Raw genomic sequence first — 9,146 nt, 5'->3', positions numbered from 1 at the left:
TATTTTCCACGAAGGTTTCTGCATGCTGTATTCGGTGTTGCCAACTGTCAGTAAATTTACGAACAGCTAGTAAATTTAAGTGCTTCCCAGAGAGCTATTGGTATATGTGTCAAATACTCAATTTGTTCCTAAAACATAGCAATACTTTTTTCTGTGTTTGAAAAATAAGGGAAAATGTACTCATATATAATATTATTATTAAAAGTCCTTATCAATCAGCTTCCGTGAACTACAAATCAATGCAGAGTGATTCCAAATCAGTGAGACTTAAATTAATCATGGGGAGGAAACCCTATGGGATTTAAGCCTGATCTACCCACAATGCAGCAATGTGGTTGGACTAGGGTAGTAGAATGGTCTGTACCATCTCATGCTGCAAGTGAAATTTTTGAATGTTCCCCTGTGAAAAAAAACCTTTGCAAACAGAAAACAAAACTCTGACGTGCTATAGCTCTGGTCTGTAGCCTGAAATGGTACAGGCCATTATATCGATTCCACATTCTACCATCTTGTTTCCATCTCATTTTGCCGTACAGTGGTGCCTCGACGTACGAATTTAATCCGTTCCGAAGGCACCTTCGTAAGTCGAAAAATTCGTAAGTCGAAAAACGCCATTGGAAACGCGATTTCCCATAGGAATGCACTGAAAACGGAAAAATTCGTAAGTCGAAGCAACCCTATCTAAAAATTCGTAAGTCGAAAAATCCCTATCTAAAACCGCCGTGGTTTTTTTCAGTTGTTGAGACATTCGTAAGCGCACGACCATTACACCCATTCGTAAGTCGAATAATTCGGTTGTCGAGTCATTCATAAGTCGAGGTACCACTGTATATGCAGACTCAGCCTTAGTCATTAACTTTTTCTGGAATGGACTTACCGCACTTTTCCGTGTATAAGACGAAGTTTCTTTACTCTTTACTCTAAAACAGGGGTCCCCAGACTTACCGCGCGGCGGGCCGGTGCCCGCCGCGCCGACCGCGCGGTGGGCCGGAGGGCAGGGGAGTGCGCGCGCAGCGGGCCGGAGGGCGGGGGAGTGCGCGCCCGTGCGCATGTGCACACGCACACGCACACGGGCGGGGAAAAAATCGCCGAAAATCGCTTGTGCGCATGCGTATGGGCCTCCCCCGACCCGGAAGTGCACCAGAAATGACCTCTTCCGGGTCGGGAGAGGCCCATACGCATGCGCACAAGCAATTTTCGGCGATTTTTTGCCGCTTTTTTAGATCGTCGCTGCGCCGCGCGCCGTGAGAGCGGGCGGCGGGGGTCGTCGCGGGCTGGATTGGAAGGCCGATTGGGCCGCATCCGGCCCGGGGGCCGTAGTTTGGGGACCCCTGCTCTAAAATAATGTTTAGAAACTGGGGGCGTCCTATACATGGATAGTGGGTAGGGGTGACGGGTGATTGGTTGCAGCCGCGAGCTGTAGATTGTCATCGGTGATTTGGTGTGTGATTGGTGCCTGCAACAAGGGCTGCTTTGTATTGGCTAATGCTGTGGTAAATGGGTGTGTGATTGGTTCCTGCGTCAAGGGCTGCTGTGGATTGGTTGCCACAGTGGCAAGTTGACTAGCGCTTTCCTGCCACTGCTGGCAATCGGGCAGGTGCTTATATCAGGTGCAAGCAATTGTCAGTGAGTGGTGCGAGTGATTGTAACCATCGGGTTAGTGATTTGCTGCATCCCCTCCCAAAAAAACCCTCAGCAACCTCTGGAAATCCCCTTCCCAAAAAAAGCTCAAAACAAGCTCCACAACTCTCTTATTCATTCGTTTGTTTGTTTGTTTGTTTACATCCCAACTCGGGGTCATTTTATCCCAACTCTGGGCAATTCTAAATCTTAAATCTCCACAACTTTGTGCCATTTTCTTAAATTGGAGCCCCCCAAAATAGTCTTACATATGGGGGCATGTTATACACGGGAAAGTACGGTATTATTATTTGACAAATCAAATCAACAAATTTGATTTGTGTGTGAGAGGGGGCAGAGGGGCACTAGCAATGGCACCTTTCAGACTGCAGGGGTGCTGCCTCACCAGGTCGGGAATGGGGTGGAGCGGCAACCACGGCTCAGGCAGGTCTGGCGGCAAGGTTGAATGAGTTCTGGGTTGACTGCAACAACTGTCACTAACCCCGGGCCTTCCCAACCTCGCCTTGCCCCATTTTCATCCTGGTGAGTTCAGCCGTGCTGCTCTACCACCTCATGCATTGGTGTTTCAAAACCAAAACAAAAAAACCCAAAAAAACCCAGTATATTGCACTGCAATCCTCTGCATCTCTATGATTCCTCCTTTCCCCCGCTTTCCTGAAAATAGTCAATATCCCCCAGTGAAACAGAGAAGTGGAGTTTCTTTTATCTATTTCATCCTGACAGCCTAACCTACCTCACAGGGCTGTTGAGAGACAGTGACTGGCCCAAATTCAGCCAGTGAACAGTCTCCTAGGTCTTAGCCCATCACTCTAAGCACTACACTACACTGCCTGTTCATTGCGTGTCTGCCCCAATCTTGGAAGGTGGTGGTTCTCTCCTGGGTCTGTAGTAAAGTTGTCTCTGCGACTCACTGAGTTTGCCAAACTAATGGCAGAGCAGGGTTGTAGAATAACAACAGTAGCAGAGCCTGAACTTTCCTGATTTGGAAGAGACCCTGATGAAGGTTGCGGTTACAGCACAGGTGATACAATATAATTAGCAAAGCAACAATAAAACAATTGTACATCATTATAAGCGATAAAACAAACCCGATAAGAGAAACATTCCTGCATTTGCTGACTTCCTCCGCCACTAGTACGTTTCCAAGCACGATTCAAAGTGTTGGTACTGACCTTTAAAGTCCTAAACGGCCTCGGCCCGGTATACCTGACGGAGTGTCTCCACCCCCATCATTCAACCTAGACACTGAGGTCCAGCTCCGAGTGCCTTCTGGTGGTTCCCTCATTGCGAGAAGTGAAGTTACAGGGAACCAGACAGAGGGCCTTCTCAGTAGTGGTGCCCACCCTGCGGAACGCCCTCCCATCGGATGTCAAAGAAATAAACAACTACCTGACTTTTAGAAGGCATTTGAAAGCAGTCATGTTTAGGGAAGTTTTTAATGTTTGACGTTTTATCGTGTTTTTTAATATTATGTTGGGAGTCACACAGAGTGGCTGGGGTAACCCAGTCAGATGGACGGGGTACAAATAAAATCATCATCATTTCAGCAATTATTCTTTGTACACAATTGTTTAAAATTCAGCCAGCATACAAGGGGATAACCGATCCCTTAGAAACAGCAAAACAAAACCATACTATAGCAAGTGCCCAGTCTCCCTCACATGAATGGCATATGTGTGTGTTCATGGACAGCATCTCTACTTCCATCCAGACTGGTATTCCCCAAGCTCAAGAAAAATGGGGATAAATGCATAGACTACACTGGCCAAATTTACTATGCTTGCTACCTGACATACTGTCAATTTATGTCTAGCTGTAACAGACATGGCTCTTTGGCCTGATGATGCACTGCAGTATAGCAATAAACATGATTATTATAAAAAGATAAGGTTACTGAATACTGCGTTTTGCCAAGCTCTAACTGACTGTAGCTTTAAGTTTTGGCTAAACAAGGAGCCAGGGAAATTTTAAAATTCAGCAGTAGTAGCTATTCAGTGGAGTTGTTCTAGTATCCATGCCAGGAAAAACTCCTACTGAAAGCTCTAATTTATCACACATTGGGTTTGCAAACCTGTGCTCCTGCCTGGTACACTAAGGCAAATGTTCACCAGGTTTCAAAAATTAAAAGAAAGGAGGAAAAACCTGGAGGAATCCCTGACTTAGGAAGTGGCGAGAATTCCAGTTTACGGTGCTGAACAAGTAGCAGTGTTGGTTAAAGAGCTATGTAACACACACAGAAAAACAGCAGCACAGACGAATTAGACTCGACATTCCTTTGCAGATATCCTTCCTTCTTAAATAAAGAGTAGCTCATTTTCAAGGACTCTGGATTCATGTTAATATTAGGATTAAATTGCGAGTACAGAAAGAAATGTCACTGGGGACAATTAAGTGTACTAGAACATTTAAAGGATAATCTAACAAAATCGCTTTTAAAAGAATCACTGCCTATCTTCCTGGCAGACGAGGAGCATATCTTACACCCATTTAGAAGCAGCCAGAGGTGGCTTGCTATTGCTCACCAGGAGAGAGGGAAGGAAGGGACAAGGTGGAAGGGAGGTCAGCAAGGTGCAAACACACCAGCAGGAGAACTAGATTAGTTCCGCTGTTGCATTTTCACTGTACTTGACCTTCCCACTAGCTCATCCCTGTTCCTCTCTGTCCCAATAAGCAGCAGTGACCCACCTGCCAGGAAGCTAGGGCAGCAGCTACATCCCACCTGGTGAGCCACTTCTGATAGCAGCTGGAAAACTAGGGGAATCTCGCTGGAAATCCACAACCACACCAGCAGCATGGAAAGACAGGTGATGCGGCTATAGGATCACAGCTTTAATTAGGTCCTTTAATTGATTAAAATTCATATAAATATACTCTTCAGTAAAAGTAAAAGGTCTGAGGCAGTGTGTGTGTGTGTGTGTGTGTGTGTGGTTTTTTAAATTATGGTTACAAATGTCTCAGGCAGCAAGCACAATATTTGAAGAGTCATTTCTTCTGGCATAAGTTTATATTTTGGTATGAGCTTTCGTGTGCATGCACACTTCTTCAGATACACACAAGAAGTGTGCATGAAGAAGTGTGCATGCACACGAAAGCTCATACCAAAATATAAACTTAGTTGGTCTTTAAGGTGCTACTGAAGGAAGTTTTTTATTTTGCTTTGACTCAGACCAACACGGCTACCCACCTGTAACTTCCTCTGGCATGTTAAAGAAAATGTACCTTTCTGTACCTGGGCTGCTGCTGCTGCTGATAAGTAACTTACATAAATATATATATATATTTATATTAAATATTAATATTAAATATTAATATTAATACAAATATATATAGTGCCTGATTAACCAGGGGAATCTTTTTAGTCTATCAAAAATATTTTATTTAAATTAACTAATCTAATTAATCATTTTTCAGCTGTATAAAACTATACACAACAGCTGCAGAAAAGCCAAACCGTTGGGGGGGGGGAGCCGACAAGTCTTTAAGCCTTTGAGAAATGTACCTTTCAAAACAAAATTACTACGAAAAGCAATGCTTTCTTTAAATCTTTTAAAATGACTGCTCAAAGCACTGCTATTTTCCTAGAAAAACAGGTGCCGGTATTCACCATGAAGTTGTTGCAGTAAGTGCCACACTTTTTAACAACAAAAAAGAGGCACCGTTACTGCGTACCCTTGAGTGCCCCTCTTTTTAAAAAAGCACTGACCTAAAGGAAACCTGAATTGTCATGCCATGCGACACTCCTGGATAAATCTATTGATAGCTGTCAAGGCCCTACCCTTTGTTGTCAGGAGCAGATCTCTATCAAACGATATCAATGAACAAAGCAGCTCCTATTGGGAGAGGATTATTTCCAGAGGGAAATAATCCCACTGGAAATAATTGGGATTATATATTATTAATTTATTATTATGAAAGAATATTTGGATGCGGGTGGTGCTGTGGTCTAAACCACTGAGCCTCTTGGGCTTGCCGATCAGAAGGTCAGCAGTTCATATCCCCATGATGGGGTGAGCTCCCGTGGCTCTGCCCCGGCCCTTGCCAACCAAGCAGTTCGAAAGCACACCAGTGCAAGTAGATAAATAGGAACCACTGCAGCGGGAAGGTAAATGGTGTTTCCGTGCGCTCTGTTTTCCGTCAGTGTTCCATTGCGCCAGAAGCGGTTTAGTCATGCTGACTGCACGTGCATGCCGCATGATGTGCTGACGTATCGTGCGCACGCCGCACAACTTGTGTGCATCATGTGAGCATGCGGTGTGTGCACCATCGCAGCAGAATAATGAAGGGGCCTGGCCTCCTCCCTGAAAATTTCAGGGGGGGGGCCTAAATGGAGCCCCTGGATATGTGGGGAAGTGACTACTATTACAAGAGAGAGAGAGAGATAAAGAACTTAGGAGAACTTAGGCAAGTCTGAAATTCTGAGCTCATGCCACATAGATCTGCATTGTGCATGCGTCCCATTGGGCTGAAGAAGCTGGGAAATTCTGAAGCACATGGACCACTGGTCTATTCCCTGCAATTGCCTCATGGAAGTGCTTGTACAAAGGGATGCTGTATTTCATGTCTATTACACTGGTGCTGCTGCTGCTGCTCGGGGACTGCAATATACTTAGAGCACACCGAACACAAGTCATTCCATCTGCCTGCTGTATGATTAACTGGCATTATGATTGGTAGCATATAGCTCACTCATAAATAGGCTTTCTGTACCTGCTTTGTGCACAGTGCTATTATGGTATGTATTTTTATACAGATGTCTGATGAATGCTACATGCGTATATATCATGCATATATCAGCGGGCAGGAGTTTGTGGTCTATATATCAGATTCAAAATACCTACTGTAGACTCCCTGGAACCACAGGTTAAAATCCTGGCAGAGCAACCTCAAACCTCCGTCCTCCTGTGGTAGAGAAATTGAGCAGAAAGACCTTTTTCAGGCAGCATATTTAAAGCAAAAAATAAAATAAAAAATCCTGTCCGCTCTGGACACCCATTAAAATCCCATTATAGTTTTGGTAAGACCAGAATTTTGCTGTGGTGTCCCTTGGCTGAAAGCTGTTTCCCACCCACGGTTATACAGTATGTGCCATTTGGCTAGACTTAGTGCCACAAACACACAAACATACACCTCCACCAATTGGCTGCATTCTGGTATGGGCTGAAATGCATATGGTCTTGAGCTTGCAAAGCAATTTGGGATGAAAGGTGCAAAATCAGTGCTGTTTCACATGGAACTATATATATATATATAATATTTCTGTGTGGGCTATGACATAAGAGTTAGAACAACCACCATCTTGACTGCATTAGAGATGGATGGCTTTTGTGGTGGATATTTTGCAGCCATTGTTAATGTTAAAAGTCCATATGGTCTTAGGATAGCTGAGCCGACAAGAATGTACCCATTCCAAGACAGTGATTCACTGAGTATACAGTACAGGTTCTCTTCTGCTCTTTTGCTGCCCCACACCTTCTGTCTGTCTTGTCTCTTACACACACACACACACACACACACACACACACACACTCCTCTGCTCCACAGTGGGAAAAGAAGGCATGTTTACAGAAGGCTGCCTAAACACCTAACACTGAAGCAAAGTCCATGGAACATGGACTACACTTGTATTTTTCTTGAGATGATCAGGAAATGGAAAATAAGGGCAAATCATGCCCATCAGTTTCCAGGAATGCTAAACAGTCTCTTTCAGTCTGCAAAACTGTTAGCTCCCCCTATCTCATATTCTGCTATTAAGTAAGTGCAACCTCAAAAGAGGCTGGGAATTAGTTTGCTATTAAATATTGGAAGCTGAATTTCAAATTTGGGATTTCAACGTGGCTAAAAAGGAGAGTTAAAAACCCCTGGATGGCTGAAATCTGATACCAGTCTTTGCAATTTGAAATGGTGGGTTGCAATCTTTTATTATTATTATTGATTTATTTAATAACATTTCCAAACACACACACACACACACACACACACACACACACACACACACACAATCTTTAAGTGGTATATAGCAAAGTCAAATGTACGATAAAACCATCAATATAAAAGTATTTACAAGAAAACAACACCAGAAAATGCAAAGAAATAAAAAAAAAATACAGATAGATGAATAAGTAGGTAGTTAAAATCTGATGCAAATCTGGGTAAAACTGATTTAAAATAGAATCCCAATTGAATTTCATATTCGCATGAGCTCAGTTTATTAAATACATTTGAGCCAGTCCCAGTTAACATTTCTGCTCTGTGTCTTCTGTGATGTGAAACTCCTTAAGATGACCCAGGTATCCAACGAGAAAGGTTCTTCCAAGGCAAGTCCAGCATCCTGTTCTTACAGTGACAAATCAGGCGCCTATAAGAAGCACACAAGCAATACATGAATGCAACAGCACTCTCCTCGACTGGGCTCTCCAGCAACTGCATTGAGAGGCATATTTTATTTACTTTTGCTGTTACTTGACCCTTCATTAGCTGTCCTGGGAACATAAATTTCTATTGGAGGTGCAGGATATGAATCATGTAAACAAACAAATAAGGTAGCATCCCTGGGGAGGAACCATTGGCATAAGCCTGCCACCTAAAAGGTTCCAGGTTTGTTGTTGTTGTTTAGTCGTTTCTGACTCTTCGTGACCCCATGGACCATAGCACGCCAGGCACTCCTGTTTTGCACTGCCTCCCACAGTTTGGTCAAACTCATGTTAGTGGCTTCCAGAACACTGTCTAACCATCTCGTCCTCTGTCGTCCCCTTCTCCTAGTGCCCTCAATCTTTCCCAACTTCAGGGTCTTTTCCAAGGATTCTTCTCTTCTCATGAGGTGGCCAAAGTATTGGAGCCTCAGCTTCAGGATCTGTCCTTCCAGTGAGCACTCAGGGCTGATTTCCTTCAGAATGGATAGGTTTGATCTTCTTGCAGTCCATGGGACTCTCAAGAGTCTCCTCCAGCACCATAATTCAAAAGCATCAATTCTTCGGCGCTCAGCCTTCTTTATGGTCCAGCTCTTACTTCCAGCTCTCCAAGTCTAATAGTTTACTCCAAGTCTGATAGTACTACTAGTAGTAACAAAGTAGCAACATCCATTTCAAGTCATAGAATCTGAGCTTGAAGGGACCCCAAGGATTAATGTTTTTTCCCGCCTATAAGACGCCCCCAATTTTTGGGGACTCCGATTTAAGAAAATGGGAGAAGATCTATCCGTCATAAGACGCCCCCCAAATTTTGGACATTATTTTTTTTAGGGAAAAACCCTAGTCTTATACACGGAAAAATACGGTATCTTGTCCAACCTCCTGCAGGAATCCTGTCCAAATCCATCCCTGTGTGGGCTCAAACCAGCAACCTTCTGATTCACAGCCAGGTGCACTAACCCACTGCACTATCTGAGTGATGTTAAAAGTCAATGATGAAGTCAATGATAAAACTGAGCCAATACCTATAACAGTGGGACTTGAGGTTTAAAAATTGATCTTCCTTCTACCATGCTTCTGTCATGGGCCCATTTGCCA

Source organism: Zootoca vivipara, chromosome 2 (assembly GCF_965207765.1).
Source record: "Zootoca vivipara chromosome 2, rZooViv2.hap1.1, whole genome shotgun sequence".
NCBI lineage: Eukaryota > Metazoa > Chordata > Lepidosauria > Squamata > Lacertidae > Zootoca > Zootoca vivipara.
The sequence above is the reverse complement of the archived record's forward strand: the minus strand, read 5'-3'. Positions refer to the sequence as shown.